At 39.8% G+C, this 20,820-nt stretch overlaps 1 protein-coding gene and 1 long non-coding RNA gene across 4 annotated transcripts in view; one reads left to right on the top strand and one right to left on the bottom strand.

Moving 5' to 3' along the window:
* Positions 1–20,820, top strand: part of LOC111095548 — a 114,683-nt gene that overhangs the window by 34,108 nt on the left and 59,755 nt on the right. For 2 of the 3 annotated variants that reach the window (XR_005353609.1, XR_005353610.1), the window contains exon 2: positions 12,660–12,818. This is a non-coding gene — a long non-coding RNA (uncharacterized LOC111095548). Of the gene's footprint in view, positions 1–12,659; positions 12,819–14,066; positions 14,195–20,820 lie in introns of those variants that run through there. The other variant, XR_005353611.1, reaches the window with a different exon arrangement.
* PHACTR2 (phosphatase and actin regulator 2) overlaps positions 1–20,820 on the bottom strand; it is a 189,245-nt gene that overhangs the window by 161,313 nt on the left and 7,112 nt on the right. The window lies entirely within an intron of this gene.

Genomic DNA, 20,820 nt, shown 5'->3' with positions numbered 1-20,820 from the left:
ACTGTTGTCTTATTTTAAGAAATTGCCATAGCCATGCCAACCTTCAGCAACCACATCTTGACCAGTCAGCAGCCATCAACATCAAGGTAAGATCCTCCACCAGCAAAAAGATTATAACTAGCTCAGAGCTCAGATGATGGCTAGCAGTTTTTAGCAATAAAGTATTTTTAATTTTAAGGTATATACATTGTTTTTTATACATAATGCTATTGTATACTTAATAGACTACAATATAATGTAAACATAGCTTTTATAAGTACTGGGGAACCAAAAAATTCAGTTGAGTTGCTTTATTGCCATATTCACTCTATTGCGTAGTCTGGAATCAAACCTACAATATCTCTGAGGTATGCCTGTATACTATGCTAAACATATGTCAGCTGAGATGGACTAACACATGAGCAATGATTAAAGATATGACAATTGGGGCACCTGTATCTGTCAAAATTTAAAAACATGTACATTTTGATCTCACAATTCCAAATTCTTTGAAGAATTTGTCCTGTAGACGTATTTAAGTCAACAGAGATTTCTGAACATGTGTGTTTTGTGTGTTATTTTTGTAATAGAACACAAACATATACACACAAACATCCTAAATGCCCCCAACAAAAATGAACTGGTTAAATACATTTGCGAATGTCCCAGTAATGGAACAGTATTTAAAATATCCATATACCTAGTTATAAAATAAGTCAGTCATGGAGATGAAAAGTACAGCATAGGAAATATAGTCAATAATGTTGTAATAACTTTGTATGGTGACAGATGGTAACTATGTTTATTGTGGTGAGCATTGCATAATGTATAGAATTGTTGAGTCACTATGTTCTGTTCCTGAAACTAATATAACATTGTATGTCAACTATAGTTCAATGACAAAAATAATTTAAAAGCCCAAACATATCAAAATAGATAGATAGCCAACGGATGTTTTTAAGTTAAAAATTGTTACATAAGGGGCACCTGGCTGGCTCAGTTGGAAGCAAATGAAATTCTTGATCTTGGGGTTGTGAGTTTGAGTACCACATTGAATGTAGAGATTACTTACAAATAAAATCTTTTAAAAAATTATTGTTACATAACCATATGTATAATTCAATTTGGGCTTAAAAAAGACAATATATACTATAGGTAAGTGAATAATCTTGCTATCTGCAAATAACAAGAAAGTAGAGAGGATAAAGATCCTATGTTTGAATGTATAAGGGCTGTGTCCACCATCTTAATGGTAATAGTAAACCAAAAAAAGGATCAATTTCCTTTATAGCAGATAAATGTTCTGTGCATAAAAAATTACTTTGATTTCTAGGATTATCTAAATTACTTTGTTCTTCCTTTAAAAAATAAGAAAAAAGATTTAAAATCCTAGTACATTAAATTTATAATGACCTGTTAATTTATGACTATAAGATCCCATGGGGACAAGACCATGTTTTATATCTGCTGCAATATCCGTTTTCTTTGCCAGCCAGATCCAATGAGCAAATATTTGTGGCATGCAAATCACCCAGGATTTGCCTGCAGCAAATCTGCACATACCCAGCTGCACACTCATCAGCTTGACACCTTATAACACAGATGCTGTTGGCCTTTATCATCTTTGGCATGAAGCCAAGGCTCATTCTCCAATGGATTAGACGAGATAAATCATTGAATTGGCTCAGCCTCACTATCATCAGACTCCTTTGTTGTGAACACTTCTCATACAGTGAACACAAACTGATCAGCAGCATGAGTCACAGCTGGTCCGAGGACCTCAATTTAAAAATCCAACCAGCTCTTCTTCAATAGCCTCTGAGTATATAAGTACCATCTTCAAATATACAGACTATTATATATCAAAATGAAAAAATGCAAGCTTCATTTTCAGCGAAGTGCACTCTCATCAAATGAACAGGACTAAGTGTTCTCATTCTAGCAAGATCAGAGAGCAGAATATATTTGTTTAATTATTGTCTTTGAAGAGAATGGTGCATTCTTAGGTGACGAATTTCTAGAAGAGAACTTAAAACATTAAGATGCTCCTTGAAAGGGGTTCTAATTCAATAATTATAATGTTATTATTGGGTTATTTGCAAGGAAAAAAGAAATCCCGTTCCTAAAATTATACACAGAATAAGGTGAACATGAGTCTCAGAATTTAGAATTTTCTAGATGAGATTATCTTACTTTCCCAGTGAAGACCTGTTGTAGTACAGTAAATAATAGGATCTATAGACACATTTGTGCTCACTAATGTTTTCTAAAAGTAGAATGAAATACAATATAGTTATTTCATTATATTGCCTTGATAGGTAAAATATATGTTTCTAAACCAAAACTGTTTCTACTTCAATCTCAAACCTATATTTCATCTTTAAAAGAACAACTGGGGATGCCTGGGATATCAGGGCTTGAACCTCAAAAATCATAAAATAAAAAGAAATAGGCTATCAAGTCATGAAAAGATATGGAAGAAACTTAAATGCACATTACTAATTTAAAGAAGCCACTCTGAAAATAAGACATTCTGGAAAAGAACAAACTATGGACACAATATAAAGACTTGTGGTTGCGAGGGTCAAAGGGGAGGAAGGATGAATAGGCAGCACACAGAGGTGCGCTGAGGGCAGTGAAACTATTCTGTATGACACTGCAATGATGAATACATGTCACTATGTATTTGTCAAATCATCACCAAGAGTGAATTTCAATGTAAACTATAGATTTCAGGTGATAATGATGTGTTAATGTAGATTCGTCGATTGCAACAATGTACCACTCTGGTGGGAGATGTCACAGCAGGGACAGTTGTACAGATGTGGACACAGGGGCATATGGGAACTCTAGGTACTGTATGCTCAATTTTACTATGAACATAAAACCAAAAATAGACTATAAATGTTGAGAAGTCAAACATTCAGAGTTCTTTATTTGCCAATATTTATAGATTCTAGCTAAACTTTTAGTAAGTTAGATAGAGGTCTAAGTTTTTTTTTAATATAACATAAACACTTAAGGTGAACTACAGATACCCAGAATAAATTATAAGAACATACTTATTGTCCCCTAAATAGAAGCTCTCTAAAGAACAATATTGTGCAGACCTCAAAAAAAGCAGACTTTTCTAGGTGAGTTTTAGTCAGAGCTTAAGATGGGGAAAGGAAACAGCTTTAATTTCTCCTTTTGGTGGTTAGTATACTTTTGCTTCTCCAATTCTAGAAAAATGAGCATTGAGCATTGGCTTAGCATCAGGTCAAGGGAGGGTCAGGGTGAGGTGGTTTTGGGGGTGGGGCCAGGCCTAGGAAGTGAGTCATCTCAGTCCCTTTCTCAGGCTTCAAAGGCCAATCTGTGCCAATGTATTTCTGGCTTACTTCCATCACTACTTATTTTCACATATTAGTTTCAACTTTCCAGAACAAATGGCATTGTACCATAACAGAGATGGATTCATCACTCTAGAAATGGAAGAGAGTTCATTAAAAAAAAAAAAAAAAAAAAAAGGCACTGCAGGGGTTCCTGGCTGGCTCAGTCTGTAGAACACATGACTCTTGATCTGAGAGTTGTTAAGTTCGAGCCCCAGGTGGGGTGTAGAGATTACTTAAAAATAAAATCTTAAAAAAAAAAAAAATGGCACCGCAGAATAAAGACTTTCAGGGCTTCCATTATTTCTGTCCTAATCTACTTACTGTTTCTTAAAAATGCTTTGTAGAGTGCATGCCCATTATGAGAAACTTAACATTTCTAAGATGTACAAAGAGTTCCAAGGACCAGGCTACAAACTTGACTTTGTTGATGAGACCAGTTTGTGGGATCTGGAAATGAAACTGGACAACATAGGTCAAGAGCCCAGCTAGATTCGTGGCTTTGTCTTTTCCCAATTACAATGAGAAACTCTTTATTTCTACTTAGTACATACTGAATAGGTTCACCATTGGCACAACACCACTGCAGGTGGTGTCAATGGAGACAGAAAGGGAAAGAGACCCATTTTCCTTGTGGAAGATTTAATCTCCTTGAAGTGATGCCATGCATGGAGAGTTAGGTAATGCATAAACCCCCCTTTATTAAAGCCTAACACGGGTGTTCAATTTTTGTGTGAAGCACTTTAAATTCTTATGACTTTCAACAAGGAAGGCTGATACAGAGGGAGAGAAGAAAGGATTTGTACTATGTATTGCTATAGCTTGTTAGCTTGTCTTGCTTAAGCTACCATTGAAAACATGATTTGCATGGGGCATTGGTTATGAAGAAGACCTTTGAGTAACTTGTGGGTGAGACGTAGGGTTGAAAGGATCCCTCCACAGCCTCCCAAAGTGATTAAGTATGAGTAAGTTTCGATTCAACAAAGGAATTTACTTTGACTTATCAAGACTTTGTATAAGTGGAATTCATTCTTATGGTCTTCATTTATTTTAAAAATAATGGGTTGGAATGGGGCTTTACAAATATTAAGTCGTGTAACTTATGTAACAACCCCATTATGGATTAATGATAGTTGCTTACAGAATCTCTAATGGTTACCAAAAGATTTTTAACTTACTTTGAGTCATAATTAGGGAATAAGTGTTTCAGATTAGTAATAAAATTAAAACTGGATATACACGGTTTACAGAAATCCTTAATTTACAGATGGCACCAAATCGAAAATTTTGTCTATTAATGTATTATTTCTTAAATTTCCCCCTAAAAGTAGACAGAGTTAATATGCCTGAGTGTAGCTTCCTCGACATACCTCATTTTCTCAATGTTTATAACCATACAAAGCAAGAAAAGTTTTTAAATGATAGTAAATTAAGACTTTATTTAATTTAAATAAAGAATATTTGTAAATACTCATCTTAACATCATATGAAAGTCTCAAATCCCATTATGGAGGTACCCAAGACTGCATCTTCCCTTTGCCACAGAGATTACCTTCACAGAAAATGCAAACCACAAGAAGGTAGAAATATGCCAGCAGAAATTCTGTCGACTGCTTTTCAGAGGTCAGCTCAGATCATGCTGTCTGCTTACTCTCAAGGCCTATGATGCCACATATTACAGATGGCACATTTTACAGGTTGTTCCCAGCAATGAGTAACACACTACAGAGAACACTCTAGATGAATCTGAGCAGCAGCCTGAACGCTCCTTTAATTTGAATTTCATTATCTCAGGGCTGAGAATTCTTGTCCTGGAAGAGCACACCACTCTGTTTTGGGCTCCCTTTCAATAAGTGTCTCCTTGGAGGTTTCTCTTCCTCCTGGCAGCACACTCAACAAGTAAACACCACCACAGTACTTATGTGCAGTGACACAACACTTCACGCTAACGGCCACCTACACAAGGGAGCCTACTCAAGCCCTAGAAAGTGACTAGTAAAATCTCCAGCCTCCTCATACCCACAGGTCTCACTAATTTGGATCACCTTCCATGCCAATACTCAAGGACGTTCTATGGAGGCACCATTAGGATGCCAGGCTGTATTTCTCCATCACAGAGAGGTACTGGTTACTTTGGAATGAAGCCCAAATTACTTAATTTAATATTTAGCAGATTCCTTGCCAAAAGTGGGGCTTGATGTAAATTCAAATGCTGAAATTTCACTTGTTTTTAAAAATACAACTGGAAGGAAAATTTAGACGAGTATCGGAAATATGTTCTGCTCTTTCTGAAATGTTAAGATTCTGTCCCTCTTAGCAGAACCGGATGGTCACTTCCTAAGTCCCACCACCCCCTCCGGAGATGTCTGGGGAAAGGATGTATGATCAATGCGATTTTCATATAATAGACCAATATTCATACGTGGAATTAGAGAATCTTATTATTCTATGGGCTTCCTTAAGAACACTATACAATTACACCTCCTTCATTTATAGTGTAGCCATCACCACCTTGTATATTGACTGAGCAGGTGCTTCGACCTCTATTAAGCACTGAGGATAAAGAGACGAATAAGGTCATCTTTGCCCTCAAGGATTTGCAGTCCAACAAAACTTTTACCTCCTTTCCCATTGGCCAGGAAGTGAAAAGAAAAAACCCGAATAACCCAAATACAGCCCGGTGGGGGCTGACATTAGCACTGCTAAAGAAATCAGACCAATCCAGCAAGAAAGACCACTCTGATGGGCTGAATAATCAACTCCCTCCACTCCCAGATACATATTCTAATCCCTAGAACCTGTAAATAACGTACACGGAAGAAGACACTTTACAGATGTGACTAAGGATCTTGAGATGAGATAATCCTGGATTATCTGGGTGGGCCCAATCTAATCACAAGAGTCCTTGTAGGAGGGAGGCAAGAAGGTCAGAGATGGAGGGAGAAGAGGCAGGCACAGGAGCAGATGTTGGGGATGAGAGCATGCTATATGCTGCTGGCTTTCAAGATGGAGAGAGGAACCATGTGCCAAGGGATGTGAGTGGCCTCTGCATGCCAGTTTTAAAGGAAAGGAATGGATTCTCCCCTAGAACTTCCCAAGGAATGTAGCGCTGCCCACACATTTAGACTTCTAAATGTGATTTCCAGAACCATAAAATAATAAGTTTATGTTGCCTTAAGCCACTAAATTTGTAGCAATTTGTTATAACAACAATAGGAAAGGAATATAGACATGCTATGGACCCAGAAGCTAAATCTGGTTCCTGGCACAAGGGACAGATAAACTTGATCCTTACAATTCTTTTTTTTTTTTTTTAAGATTTATTTATTTATTCACGGGGGAGGGGCAAAGGGAGAAGGACAGGGGAAGCAGACTCCTGCTGAGGGTTGAGCCCCATGTGAAACCAAGAGTCAGACGCTTAACCGACTGAATAATCCAGGTGCCCCACTAAGATTGGTCTTTAAACAATTCTGTGATAACTTACAGACAAATGAATCTTGTCTGCCTAAAATCAGTCCTATTGTGAGGTGCTTCACTTATTGCTCACAACATTTTTCTAACTTGGAATTGCCATCAAAGACGAGGAAAAGAAGATCTACAAATAGCCATGAAGCACAAGAAAGAAAGCTCAACATCAATAGTCATAGGGAAATACAAACCCAAACTGGAATAAAATAATATTTCACATTCACTAGGTTGGGTATTACTTAAAAAACAGAAAGTACCAAGTGTTGGTGAGGATGTGTACAAATTAGAACCCTCATATATTGCTGGTGGGAATGTAAAACAGGTACAGCCACTGTGGAAAACAGTTTGTCAGTTCCTCAAAAAGTCAAACAGAGTAATGACATGACCCAGCAATTCTACTTCTAGGTATATCCAAAGAAATGAAAATCAACTCAACAAATACACATACGTAAGTGTTCCTACTAGCACTATTCACAACAGTTAAGTGGTGGAAACAACCCAGATGTCTGTCACAAAATGTGGTATATTCATACAATGGAATATTATTCATCCATGAAAAGAAATGGAGTACTAACACATGCTGCAATGTGGATGAACCTCAAAAACACTATATTAGATAAAAGAAATAAAAGGTCATGTATTGTCTGATTCAGTTTATGTGAAGTATCCAGAATCGCTAAACCCATAGAGACAAAAAGCAGATTGGTATTTGCAGGCCTGGGGGTGAGGAGGTAGAGATAAAGAATGACTGCATAATGGTTGCAGAGTTTTCTTTTGCATTATGAAAAGATTTTGGAACTAGATAGAGGTGGCTGTTATACAGCATTGTGAATGTGCTAAATACCACTGAATTGTACACTTTTTTAAATGTAGGCCCCACACGGGGCTTGCACTCACAGCCCTGAGATCATGACCTGAGCTGAGATCAAGAGCCGGCTGCCTAACTGACTGAACTATCCAGTTGCCTCCTGAATTATACACTTTAAAATGGTTAATTTTATATGAATTTCACCTCAATTAAGAAAGGATTTTTTTTTTTTTTTTTAAGATGAGGAAAGCCTGTCTTGAATTCTCCAAGGCATCTACACAGTGGCACAGCAGGCTGCCTGTGGCTAGGTGCTCGATAAATATTTATGAAATTGAATGGTAGAAAATATTCATGTCCCGCAAGTAAATTTATTTCTTGGAATTAGTCAAGATCATTCTAGGCCAAGTCAGCTGAATAAGATGGGTTATCAAATGGGATCATGCCATCTTAGTTTTAAAAAGAACAAAGTAAAACTGCTAAGTAAAAGACTGCTGTCAGAAACATGTTACCCTCCACTCACATTTCCCTCCACCTCGCAAGCATGAGCCTGGTCTCCAAACACTCCAGCCTACATGTCTCCTCCCCTTGGAGCTTCCCCGACCTTGCCAAGTGGAGCTTACCTCCTGGGCCTCTCACCTTAAACAGTTCATAGCTACCCAAGCACTTCCAGCTCTATAACTTCTCTGTCTCCCCATAACGGTGTCAGCTCGATGGAAAGCAATGGCTCTAATTTATTGACATACACTTAACAAGAAGCCCCATGTTGGCAGAGAGAAGGCTTTGCAAATGTTTGTCCAACGACAGAATGAATGAACTAATGAAAAACTGAATGAATAAAGTTTTGTTCTGGCTTGTGAACTGGCTCCAAAGACAATTCTAAAATTAGAATCCCAAATTTTGTTTTCAGTAATATCAACATTCTGAAATGAATACGATTCTTGAAAGAAACTCTCTTTGGCTATTTAAATTCTAATGTCTTTGCTAAAATCCAGCCAGTCCATCCGTCTTTAATTGACACGCCTTCTACATTCTCCCTGGAGTGGCTGGGGTGCATGGCAGATGCTCTTACGGCCAAAGTCTTTTAGAACAAACATCTGCTAACTTGTTCTCTATAAGGGTAAACAACGGGTCTTTGTCATTAAGGAAGAAATGTTTTAATATTTTTGTAATCAAGCTGCCACCACAATTCTGCCAGCCTTTCCTTATCTCATGGGAACATCCTCTGATAACAATGCAGTTTTGTGCTAAATTTCAAACAAATCTGGGCCACGGCAGGTTTGTCAGGGGTGGGGACAGTCATGTAATTATGTGCCTTCATTCTGTTGTCACACAAAACAAGATGAAATTCTTCGCGTTTTTCTTTGACCTTGGACCACTTCTTGAAACTTGAAACGGCACAAAACTTAAAGAATTCAAGCAGATTGAAATAAGAAAAAGTAGTGTTCACCCGAAACTACATCAAACTAATAAACGATTTTAAGAAGCTGTTCTTACAAATCTTCCAGGCTCTGTAACCCAGTCCTGTTCAGAGAGCCAATGAGCAGGATGAAATTCACCTTACCCAGAACAACATGCCATCAGCCCGCTCGGTCACTTTTCCTCACTGCTGGGCCTTACGCCAGATTTTTGTTTATCTGTTTATTTTCTGTCAGCCCCAACAGAATGGGAACCCCATGGTATCATGGACTTGCTATGTCCTACCATTGCTGTGTGCTCTGCAGCCAGAAGAGTGCCCAACACAGAAGGTACTCAATTCATATTTGTTGAATATGTCTTTCATTTCAGTTATATTTTTAAATTGTGATCATACACACCCTCTGCTCAGCTTCCCTTAGGAAGTACCTCACCTGATCCAGTGCACCCCTGAGTCTTACCTTCTGGCCTGGAGACCCACAGGGCACTTTGAACATAAGGCCCCCACCCAGCAGACACAAGGTATTTATTCATCTGAACACACACACATATCATGAAAATAAGATGCTTCTTACAACATTAAAAATGACTGGAGATGTATTCCCAAATTGCTGATTTTACCCATAAACCTCAAGTCTACTCTCAACATAGAAGATAGAAGAAAATCTGATTAAAATGTTCTCATTGTGGTAATATCATATGTAAGTTAATCACTATGAGTCTTGGTCATAAGAATTAACAAGATTTTGCTGATTAATAAAAGAACAAGTTCAACAAGAGCGTGTGTTGGGGCAAGGTAGGGAATAGGTAGGGAGGCTGGGCCTTCAAATCATTCATCCTAAATTACTTTGGGTTTGGGACCTTTGTCATTAGCATCAGAGGCACACCCTGGATACAGTGTATCCCACATGCTAATGCAGAGTATGTACTGGCTTCCAGTTAACTGATCAAAACACAATTATTAGGGGCGCCTGGGTGGCTCAGTGGTTGAGCATTTGCCTTTGGCTCAGGGCATGATCCTGGGTCATGAGGTCAAGTCCCACATCAGGCTCCTCGCAGGGAGCCTGCTTCTCCCTCTGCCTATGCCTTGCCTCTGCCTTTCTCTCTGTGCCTGTCATGAATAAATAAATAAAAATCTTTAAAAATGTATATAATTATTGGCTTTTAAACATTTCTAAAAGCAGTATATCTTATTGTAAAAGGAAAACCAAAAAATAAAAAAATAAAAACTCAAACAAAATAGAAAAATATGAAGTAAAATATAAAATTTCCTCTTTCATTTCCCAGGGATTAAGAACTGCTAATGGTTTGGGCTATATTCTTTTCAGGTATTGTTCATGCACACACAAACTGATTTTATACATTTAATAAGTTGTACATGCCATAATCACACTTATTCTCAACAACAGTTCAGAACTATTTCCCTCTCCTCTGGGTATTATTACTAAGTCACACACACACACACACACACACACACACACACACACACACACACTATTAAGAACAAGGTATAATATAAGGATGCTGATATTTGGGGCACCTGGGTGGCTCAGTCAGGTAAGCATCTGACTCTTGATTTCAGCTCAGGTTACGATCTCAGGGTTGTGAGATTGAGGCCCGCGTGGGGCTTCACACTCAGCAGAGAGTCTGCTTGAGCTTCTCTCTCACCCTCTCCTTCTGCCCCTCACCCCTCGCTCACTCTCTTTAAAATAAAATAATTTTTTTTAAAAAGGATACTGATATATTCTAGGTATTTTGAAAAAGAATTTCTCTTTGTAGAGAAGGTGATTAGAAATGTTCAAGGAGGGCAGCCCCGGTGGTGCAGCGGTTTAGCACCACCTGCACCCCAGGGCGTGATCCTGGAGACCCTGGATCAAGTCCCATGTCGGGCTCTCTGTATGATGCCTGCTTCTCCCTCTGCCTGTGTTTCTGCCTCTCTCTCTCTCTCTCCCCCCCCCCCTCTCTGAATAAATAAATAAAATCTTAAAAAAAAAAAAAGAAAGAAATGTTCAAGGAGGGATGCCTGGGTGACTCAGTTGGTTAAGCAACTGCCTTTGGCTCAGGTCATGATCTCGGGATCCTGGGATAAAGCCCCAAATCAGGCTCCCTACTCAGCAGAGAGCCTGCTTCTCCCTCTCCTGCTCCATGTGCTTGTGCTCTCTCTTTGTGTCAAATAAATCAATCAAATCTTTAAAAAAAAGAAAGAAATGTTCAAGGAAAATGGATAAAAGGTATTGCTAGGCCGAGCCTCTTACAGATTGAAGGCTAGTTTCTTTTTATTCCCCACTATGACCAAATTTCAAATGCCTCATTCCTTTGGTATAATCAAATCCTCCTTGGGCAAAAAAATTCTCTTCTAAATCTATGGTACTTCCTTCTTCATGAGATGTCAAAGTCAAGGTACTTGTTACTATAATTCTTATATGTTCTATCTTCCCCTGCAAGGAATCCCTGCAAAAATATACATTTTAAAATTCTAAATTTGGCTTAATGGCAATCAAACAAACAAACAAAAAAAAATCAAGATTCCCAAGAACTATTTCTGGATGTATCAGGATCTTACCAACATCATCAAGCAGATGGCTGTGTTCTGCATTTTTGTATTCAACTGCTTTCCCTTCAGACTATCCTTTTCTCCTTAAACTTTAAAAAATGTATATAATGAAACTGATAAATTATCAAATGCTACATCTGAAACTAGGGATGTACTATATGTTGGCTAACTGAATTTAAATTTTAGAAAAGTGTATATAATGAAAATGTACAAACACACCAGTGTGCTACATAGAATGTTTTGCAGCTTGGTGACAACAGCTGGAGCAGGGAGCCAGCCAGCAAGTATTTAGTACCTAGTGTGTGACCCCTAGTGTGTGAGGCCTTAAGGAAATGAAGAAGGTAATGGTGCCCTTAAGCAGATCCCTGGCTGGTGGAGAGAGCTCAGGGAGTAGCTAACCCTGCAGTGGGGTGCAGAAAGATTTCCACATAGTGATTGATGAAGGAGCCACATGTCCTGAAAGACAAACAAGAGTTCTGCATGTGAAGAATGGGGAAGGAAGAGAGGAGAGGATGAGCATGTAGTGGAGCAGAGAAGTAAGAACACACAGCATTGGAGTGAGATGAGGAGTTTGGGATGCCAGGACCAGAGCGTGTGACTAGGGGCCGGTGGGAATGTTGGTGACACAGGTGGGGGCCAGGCAGGCAAGGGCTCTTTGTGTGAGATCTTGACCTTTCATTTTAACCTGAGGGCACAGGCTGGATCATTGAAGATTTTGTCCAGGACTAGGAAAGAAACTGAACTGCCACTTAGTCCAAGTAAATGTAAAAAACTTCACGACCTCCAGACTCTCCAACATGAATCACAGGAAAACCACTCAGGCCCTCATTGGGGCGGGGGGCAGCGGCGGCGGTCTGTGTACCATGATCGTGGACAAAAGAACAATCTCGATTATCTGGTTTCCCAGGCCACAAAAGATAAGAAAACAGCACACGTAAACTCCTTTGTAGCTACAGAACACGATGGATGTGACCTAACGTGACAGTGGCCATCATTTCACAACGTACAGAAGTCGAGTCATGATGCCGCACACTTTAAACTCACACAGTGCTGTGTTTCCGTTCTGCAGCCAAGGAAAAGAGAGGAAACAGCACGGGAAAGGGAAGGGAAGTAGAAGCTGCCAGAAGCAAATGCCCGGACCACAGTAAACAAGGGACAGCTGAGGTGGAAGACACACAGGAATCCGGGGGGAGCCAGCCAGGGCGGGCTGAGGTCAGCCGCCCCTCAGGTGGGTGTGAGAATTCCCCTCGTGTTGGTAACAACTTCAAATGCACATTTATGTGTGAGCCCGGTTTGTTGTGATGTTATTGTACCGGAGCTGGGTATAAGTCAACTTTATACTTGGATGAGGAAAGTGGGGCCTGTGAGTCAGCCCAAGGCCCCGCGCCAGCCAGTGGAAGGGGCTCAGCCAGGAACATCTCCTCCTTTTCCGACTGAGTCTAGTTTCCTTGCACTATTCCAAATGTTAGAGTATGTTCAATTTGAGAAAGCTGGGAACTGTGACAAAATATAAGCAAGAGTTGCAATTTAAGAAAGATTCTCACTCAAAATGTAAAGTAACATGTTGGTGGTGAAAGGGTGAGCTTCCTCACAGCTGCTGGCCGCCCGTGCCGTTCCAGAGAGAGGTGCTAGGACTATGCACCAAGCTGCCCTTCTGTGTTCAGGGGGTCTGAGAAGGCTCGTGGTACCCCAGAGCTCATTGCTAGTCTCCTGAGTTTTCTTTGTTGCCAACTCACACCAAATTGAATAAACCAGAATAAAATTCGTGCAGTCAACCCCTGCAAAATCAAAAGTCAAAAATCTTCTGTCAACCCCTTTCATAAACTAGAATCTACCTCGGTCCGTCTGTCTTAATTTGTCCAAATCCCCTATCTGATACTCCAGTCCCTACTCTGGAACTGGACCTCCACACTCTATCTCTGTGAGAAAATGCCAGGGCTCCTCTCATCCTCCTACTCTTGTCACTTCCCTGGGGTTTGTACTGTCCCTCCATCTGCTCCCCACCTGCCATATAAACATATGTCCTTTGTACGCTTGGTCCCCTAATTAATGAGCCTCTACTGGAATTTCCAGCTGATTTCCAGTCCCTGATCACCTGATTGCATATCCTAGTACATACAGCTTCAAGATAATGGATTGGGACAGTTGCATTTCATGGAGACTGTGACCAAAGCCATTTGGCTGTCCTCCCCAGAGACAGTCTTTGTGGCCAGAACAAATATAACACATTCCCCTGAAAAACAATATCGCATACAACCCAAAGGGTAAATTGTGTTTGGCTTTCCTTCTGTGCAAAAGTCAATGGGAATCAGATTTGGCATGGGCCATGCCTCATGTGTTGGCAAATGGCCAACCATACACTCAACCCGATGTGCTTTTATATGTCAATGCAACATTTTCCATTTGCAGTTAAGCTGTCCATGGGGCTACTCTCTGATAATAAATAAATACATTCACTTTTTTTTTTTTACCTTAGTTTCCTGTCTGTAAAAGCAGAACTGATCATTTGAAATGTTTACATAATTCACTGGCAAACTGTGAGAAATGAACTATATTTGTAAGCAGTTTTGAAGAATTTTGAAGATGAAAGGGATAGTTTCAAGCTTTGAGGTATGGACAGCATTCTAAAAAAATAATAAATCACTTATCTCTAGTCCTGCATTTTGAACGTAGTTTTGTGGAAGTTGATTTTGTGTTAAAATAACCCAGGCACCCAAAAGTCCATTAGAAGTCTTTATAGTTTTGAGTCTTCGTAAAGACCTTCGCTGGAATTGCTGGTATAAGAGACACCTTTGTTTATAGAACCTTAGGGTTGTGACAAAAACTGACACAAGCCAGGAAATTTAAAAGTTAACGGTGGTATTTTGTGCGAAATGTATGCTACGGGGCTGCTGGTTTTCCACAAAGTCTGGGTTTTAAGGACAAGGTTGGCTTTAATTTCCAACTCTCTGTTTTTTTTCAGTGAGAGTCACAGTCGCACAGTTATTTAAACAAATGTCTTTGAACTTCCTTAATTTAGAGAAGTGACCCTGAGGTTAATGAATGTAAAATGCTTGTTGTTTGAGCAAATGAGTTAGCTCCACCTACTGACGTCTGGTCTGTAAGTGCTACAGACTGGAGCCATAGCTTCTGTGAAGACTAAAGTCTCTCACAAGAAACCCAGATATTTTCACTCTTACACCACGCTGATTGTTCTCTAAGGTCAGGACTAATGCCCTAAATTAAGGTGCTTGTAAAGAAAATGATGGTTGCCAAATTTCCCTTATTGGGCAAATAACTCCCAAGTATATGAAATGCAGAGAGAGGCACCCAGCAGGTGATAAATTAAAGGCAAGTTGGGAGGATGAAGTTTTAAGCAGCTCCTGGTCAACGCTGGGGAACCTAGCTGGGTGCCTCTTCACAGTAAGTGGATGAATGCTGCATCCACAGAATTCACCACCACTCCCAGGGAACAGCCTCACTGAGATGCTTTGTTTACAGGTCAACACAGGCCTCCAGGAGGACAGACAGGGCATTTTTGTAAATGGTACAAGATCTTTATGGTTCTAATAATAATGTACTTTCATATCACAACAATCAATTCTCTTACTAACACACAAAGCAGAGGAGTAGCTTCTTTCTATCTCCCTTAGACAATGGGTCTGAACAGGGGTATGCAGTGGAATCCTCCGTGAAACCTTTTTTTGTTTTGTTTTAATTTAGCTATCCCTTTTTCCCATGGGAGATTCTAGTTAGTTGGTGTGATGTGGGGCTGGGATGGTGATTGATTGATAGATAAACATACAGGAAGAAAGCCAGATGATAGGTAGGTAGATAGACAGACAAATATATATAAACAGATAGGTAGGTAAATAAATAGACAAGCTTTAATTCTACAAGTGATTTTGATGGGCTCTCCACTGCTCCTCTTATGTGGTATATGGCCACATCATTCAACAGCCAATAAAAATTAATTCATACTTTCTATGTAAGTACTAGCACACAATAAAAGATACGCCTTGGGCTTTATTTCAGCCAGTTTTTGAAAATGTATCTCCTGCCAGATGCTGCGTCAGGTGATGAGTTCACGAGGAAAACATGTTTCTGTCCTTGAGGAGCATATGGCCTAGTCAAAAAGGCAGACACATAAAGTAACATTACAGTTTATCTGATAACGTACTATAATTGGGTAGGAGAGCGCTCTGTGGCAGTAGAGGAAAGAGAACACTAATTCTATCCAGAAGAATCACAGAAGATTTCACAGAGGGAGGGACACCTGAGCTGGGTCTTACGGAGAAGGTTTTTCAAGGTAGCAGTAGGGGATGCAGAGAACCAGAGACTTCCACAGAGAAGGATCAACATGTTTAAATTATGTGTGTTTCTAGGGTGTATTGAGAAGTGCAGAACAGCCAGTCCCCAGTATATGTGAGTGAGGGGGGTGGGGGGGAAGGGCAGTTAGGGTGGGGATATGAGGCACAGCACCTGTGTAGGGGTGATGCTGCTGGCAAACCAAGATGAGGGCTGGTCCCTTGGAAGTCTCCTTTGACATTCTGGGGGAGAGGGGAGGGTTCACCCAATACCTGATGCTTCATTTGTAAAAACATTTAGAGTTAAAAACCCTCTGTTATTTTTTCTTTTATATATATAATTTAAATTCAATTTGCCAACATACAGTAAACACCCAGTGCTCATCTCATTATATGCCCTCCTTAATGCTGGTCACCCAGTTACCCTATTCCCCCCCCACCTTCCCTTCTATAACCCTTTGTTAGTTTCCCAGAGTTAGGAGTCTCTCATGGTTTTTCTTCCTAATTTTTCCCCACTCAGTTTCCCGCGGTTCCCTTACGGTCCCTTTCACTATTTCTTATAGTCCACATAAGAGTAAGACCATATCTCTGTCACTTTTTCAAGTGATCCCCACAACCACATGACATAGTTAAGTGAAATATTATAAAAGGTTGTTTTATTGAATGTTATTGTTCCTGTTAAAAGGTATGCATTAAGCCTAGTATAAGAAGCACCGTTTCTTAACCAAAATACTCAGAAAACAAGCTAGTAGATTATACCTTTGTTTTAATATTTAAGGTCAGTTCAAAATGATCTTAAACTCATTCTCAGGTGTGTGTGTGCATGTGTGTGCATGTGTGTGTGTGTGTGTGTGTGTGTGTGTAGGAGAGAAGTATAAGGTGGAACAGGACCTATTTCTCTATCACTAAAAAGCAGGACGCCTGTGGTGAGTCACATGATATAGCAAATATAGCATCGGTGTCTAATAGTGGCTCTGACCCAGCCAGTCGGCACAGATACACAGTTAGTGATGATTAAATCATAGCAGTGCTATTTGGGGTCTAATAATGTACCTCTTCTGTTATATAAAACCTGACAAGGGATGTTTAACATCTCTTACTAGTTAAAACTCACATGTAAAATCTCACTAGGTAATAGTTTTTGCCACCGTGGTGAATCTTCATTTCAATATTTAATTTGCTTGGGAGACAGTGGAGGAGAAAACACACTTCCTGATTAGGAAGTAGGTGATTAAGTCTCTCCAGAACTGCCTTCTTTGATCAGGTCCACATACACCAAAATGATGGATTAGAGAAAGCTTGGATTCCATTTACTTTGTTCCTATCCTGATATGTCATCCAGAAGCATCCTCTTGCCTCTGCTTTTCTCTTTCAGCTGTATCCTTGGAGATTTCACTCACTCTCACAGTTTCTTGTCCCACCTGCAAGCAGAGAAGTCCCCAGCACAAATCCTCATCTAGATTGGCCTACTCAGGTAGAGGGGGAAGGGGCAGAAAAGCTGGCTTCTTACTCCTACTTAACGAAGGTATTTCTGAGGGTCTATAATGGTGATTCTCAGCCTGGTTATCCATTTGAATATTCTGGGGAACTTTCAAACAAATATAATGTCCTGAACCCACTCCAGGAACTTTGATCTAATTTGTCCACGGTGAGGCCCAGAGACTGGTATATTTTAAAAGCTCCAGGTAATTCTAACGGGTGGCCAATTGAGAAGAACCACTCAAAATCTTTGGAGGACACAACAGATGGCTCTGATATGCCAACTGGCCTCAATACACCTACAATCTGGTTGGGGGAAAAAGTCTCAGAGAGTATCTCAGACTACCATGAAGTACAAAACTGTGTGGTGAGTTCTTTTAGTGCCCTGAGAAAAGACAAGTCTCCAAGACCAGTCAGGAAGATGTCATGAGAATGGGGTGTGTACTGGGCCTTGAAACGGGGCTGAAATTTTCTTAAGTTCCCTCTTCCCAACCCCACTGCCACCACCCCAAACAAGCACCTTCTAAGAGCATTTTATTCTTGGGAGCTTCCATCTTGGCTCTCTCCTCTCTGTTCTTCCCATGTTTATTCCTTGAAATCATCAGTCCCACCAGGTCATGCTTCTGCCTAAAACCCTTCAGGTGCCCCTGAGAGCTCACAGAACTATGCCAGATCTCAGACTTTCCATGATGAGCCTGTGCTCTTTCTCATTACCACTCCCTAGCAGGACAGTCTTGCTTTTGTTCCTCAACGCTCCCAATCCCTTTCCTGCATTGGGGCTTCTGCATCTGCTGGTCACTCTGCTTGGGATACTTTTTCCCTGGCTTTCAAGGAATTGATTCCTCTTTATATACCCCAGGTCTTAGGCTGCATGTCACCTTTTCAGGGAGGCTGTCCTTGACCAGCCAGTCTAAAGCAGCCTTCCACCCCAACCTCATTCTCTGTCAACATGTCGGTTTATGAACTTAACAGCACTAATCACAACCCAAGTATTTTATCTATTCAGTATTAACTTTTGCTCTCTCTGCTAGAAGGAGCTTCTATAATGACAAGCTCTGACTCCTTTCTTGGTATCCATGCTCACCAGCACAGTGCCTGGCACAGAGTTAGTGATAAAGAAACATCTGATATATGGATAAAAGAATGAATGGCAAGGAGGGGAGGGTGTTCTGGGTGGGAAGAACTGCAAGTACAAAGAGAAGGAAGGAGAACATGTACTGTCTGTGTGTCTGTCTGTCCGGAACACACAAAGGACTGGATCCAGGGAAGTAGAAGACACGTGGGATATAGCTGAAGATAAGGGTGAGCAAGTCATGTACAGTTATTAATAGCTGTTACTAATGAAAGTCAGAATTTGAATTTCACATCTGTTAAGGTGTAAAAAACTGCATTAGGACTGAATGATTCAGGTCTAAGAAAGGAAATCATGTTTATGAAACCCAGAAAGCAATGGAGCATAATTTTAGCCACTATACATGATTAGAAGATTAAATATTTGTAAACAATTGGTTTATGTAAGGAAATTCAAAGTGTAATTTGGGGGGATAAATAGTTGGGTGTTAGGGATCCATCTTCTGTAAAAGAATTATTCAGAGCTACTTATGGAAAAAGTCTGCATATATTTTATGTCAGACAGTAGGAAAACCTATTAACCTATCTTTGAAACCATGGCTTCTCTTGACATATGTATCAAAATTTGAATAAATGAGAATATTATTTCATAGCATGTTTTCCAATCTTGTCATGGCTCAGAGTCACAGAGAGTCTGAAAAGAGGTAATGTTAGCATTACTGGAGAAGGATCTAGCCATGCACAGGTGTGGTGAAAAAATCTCCACTGCTCTGTGATCTTCCCTCTAACCATGATCTCTCTGAAAGAAAATCAGAGAAAGAATAAATTTCTTCCATATCCCAGAAAAATTTGTCTAAATATTTAACTATCACTTCAAAATTCTTCTATGCCTCTTTTCATAATTTCTGTTAATGATTCTAACATTAAAATATCTGTCGAAGGAATTTTTTAAAGATTTATTTTTATTTTAGAGAGAGAGAGAGAGAGAGCATGCAGGGGAATAAGGGGCAGAGGGAGAGAGAAAATTAAGCAGACTCTGCTCTGAGTGTGGTGCCCAAGGCAGGGCTGGATCCTAGGACCCTGAGATCAGACATGAGCTGAACCAAGAGCTGGAGGTTTAACTGACTGTGCTACCTAAGCACCAACCCCCTTCAAGTGAAATTTTTAAATAACTTTTTATTGCAGTAACAAATCTCGTAGGCAGACTCTATCAAAAAATATTCTGTTATAGGGATCCCTGGGTGGCGCAACGGTTTGGCGCCTGCCTTTGGCCCAGGGCGCGATCCTGGAGACCCGGGATCGAATCCCACGTCGGGCTCCCGGTGCATGGAGCCTGCTTCTCCCTCTGCCTGTGTCTCTGCCTCTCTCTCTCTCTCTCTGTGTGACTATCATAAATAAATTAAAAAAAATTCTGTTATATAAAATGTATGAACGTCTGTGAAAGGACATTTCAAAACTACATTTTTTCTTACCTATGTACTGATCTCTATCTAATAAACTATTCAGATATGTGATAATACCATGTTTGACACTGATATTTAAAAATGAATTTCCTGGGGAGGTGGGGGAAAAAACAAAAATAAAAATGAATTTCATTTTGAAAAAAATTGCCCTGAATTAATGAAATGATATACTTAATTTTAAAACATTTCTTACATGCTTACTACATCCCAGGCACTGGACTCAATGCTATGGAAGACACAAAGATGAGGAATCTCTACTCTCTAAACAATATGAAAACACAAAAAATGCTGGGTTGAATTCTACTAACTCAAAAGATCTGAATTTGAGTCTATAAATTATTTATTTATTTATAAGATTTTATTTATTTATTTGAGAGAGAGCACAAGACAGAGAGAGAGAGAGTGCGCAATATCACAAGCAGCGGGGAGTGGTAGAGGGAGAAGCAGACTCCATGCTGAGCAGACAGCCTGATGCAGAATTGGATCCCAGGACCCTGGGATCATGACCTGAGCCAAAGGCAGATGCTTAACTGACCGAGCCACCCAGGTGTCCCCATCCACATGTCTGTTGAGTGAGTTTATACTTAGTTTCCCCTTGTTTGATTTAGGGAAAATTATCTTTACTTAGCGAATGATTACAAGTATATAAAAAAAGAATGATTGCGAGTATTAATGATATAACGTGTAAAATACTTGAGTTGATGCCTGGAACATAATAGGGATTCAAAAAAGGTAAGCATTCTTCCCTCCAAGACCTTTAATATTCAGTTAAATATGACTTGCTTTTGTTAGATGTGTTCTTGATGCCTGACTTCTAAAGTAGGACTTCAAAGTTAACTTTTTACATATAAAATCTAGCACCTACTCTTAACAATTCACATGAAATATTAGTTTGGATCAATAAAATCTGCACATTACTCCTAATTTCATA

This window comes from Canis lupus, chromosome 1 (genome assembly GCF_011100685.1).
Source record: "Canis lupus familiaris isolate Mischka breed German Shepherd chromosome 1, alternate assembly UU_Cfam_GSD_1.0, whole genome shotgun sequence".
Lineage (NCBI taxonomy): Eukaryota > Metazoa > Chordata > Mammalia > Carnivora > Canidae > Canis > Canis lupus.
The sequence above is the reverse complement of the archived record's forward strand: the minus strand, read 5'-3'. Positions and strand labels throughout refer to the sequence as shown.